At 42.3% G+C, this 1,671-nt stretch overlaps 1 non-coding gene across 1 annotated transcript; it reads left to right on the top strand.

The window, feature by feature from the left end:
- Window positions 1-857: 857 nt before the first annotated feature.
- Window positions 858-984, top strand: LOC133625252 (U6atac minor spliceosomal RNA). The gene has a single exon (XR_009818566.1). It is a non-coding gene; the product is annotated as a U6atac minor spliceosomal RNA (small nuclear RNA).
- The last annotated feature ends 687 nt before the right edge of the window (window positions 985-1,671 follow it).

Genomic DNA, 1,671 nt, shown 5'->3' with positions numbered 1-1,671 from the left:
GCAGTTCGTAAAGAACTGTAGCCCATGGGAAGGACCCATGTTGGAGAAGTTCATGAAGGATTGTCTCCCTTGGGGAGGGACCCCAGACTGTAGCAGTGGAAAGTGTGATGAGGCCTCCCCCAAGAAGAAGCAGTGACAAAGTCCATCTATAATGAACTGACCGTAACTCCCATCCCCTGTACCACTGGAGGGGAGGAAGGAAAATCCTGGGAAGAGGAAGGAGTGGAGTGAGTGTTTTAAGATCCAGTTTTATTTCTCATCTCCCTGTTCTTATTGTTCTTTTAATAAATCAAACTTTTTCCTCCTCAATTTGAGTCCATTTTGCCCATGACACTAATTGCTGAACAATTCCTCTGTCCTTAACTCACAAAGCACTCATCATATTTCTCTCTCTTTCCTGTCCAGTTTAAGAGGGGTAATGATAGTATGGCTTGGTGGACACTTGGCTAAATCACCACACTGGTCTAAAGATTTAGTACAGGTATTCTATTACTTTGAGAAAAACATAGTTATTGCATTTCTAACAATCACATGAAAGCAGGTGCTTCATGAATCTTTATGAAGGTATAATATATTTTTAATTTTTTTAAAAAGATTTTAATAGTAAAAACTAAAGTGTACTGGTAAGGCCATGAATTCAAGCTTTGATTAACCTCTGTAATTACATATTAGGTAAAGAGCAAAGCATCAAAACTAAACAGAACCATTCTGTACAACCGTAGTATTCTTTAAGGAATCTCTAGACCTACTGTTTCAATTCCTAGAAGAGTTTGGGGTTTTTGGGTTTTTTACTTGTTTTTTGGGTTTTGTGGGCTTTTTTTTAGGGGGGGGGTAGATAACTACTCAAATCACACAGAATGTTGAATGAAAGGACAGAAAGTTAGCACTCCCTTTGATAAGGATGGAAGAGGCCCTTGAGGCCTGTACAACTCACATACAGTTAAGGCACTGCTACCTATTTTGTGGCATCCAACCATGTTTTACACAATTAGCTTCCTGTATACTTGTTTATACAGGTATAAATGCTCGTATACCAACGCACACAGCAGAGAGAATAAACAGGAGGAGTATGAAGTCTGTGTACATGCAGGGGATTTTTATCTGGTGGATATTGCAGAGACATGGTGGGACAGCTCACATGACTGGAATGTGGTCATGGATGGCTATATCCTTTTTAGGAAAGATAAGCCAGCACAGCGAGGTGGTGAAGTTGCTCCATCTGTGAGAGAACAACTGGAATGTACCGAATTCTGTCCAGGTGAGGATGAGGGGCAAGTTAAGACTATGTGGGTTAGAATTAACGGACAGGCTAGCATGTGTGACCCTGTCCTGGGTGTCTATTACAGGCCACCTGATGAGGCTTGGAGATTGATGAAGTCTTCTACAGGCAGCTGGGAGCGGCCTCAAAATCACAGGTCCTGATTTGCATGGATGATTTCAACTACCCAGACATTTGCTGGAAGACCTACAGAGCTAGTCACTTACAGCCCAGGAGGTTCCTTCATTGCATTCATAGAATCATAGAATGGTAGGGTTGGAAGGGACTTTTAGAGATCATCTAGTCCAACTCCCCTACAGAAGCAGGTCAACCTGGATCAGGTCACATAGGAACATGTCCAGGCGGGTACTGAAGACCTCCAAGGAAGGAGATTCCACAATCTCCTTGGACAG

This window comes from Colius striatus, chromosome 3 (genome assembly GCF_028858725.1).
Source record: "Colius striatus isolate bColStr4 chromosome 3, bColStr4.1.hap1, whole genome shotgun sequence".
Taxonomy (NCBI): domain Eukaryota; kingdom Metazoa; phylum Chordata; class Aves; order Coliiformes; family Coliidae; genus Colius; species Colius striatus.
This window is presented reverse-complemented; position numbering and strand designations above follow the sequence as displayed.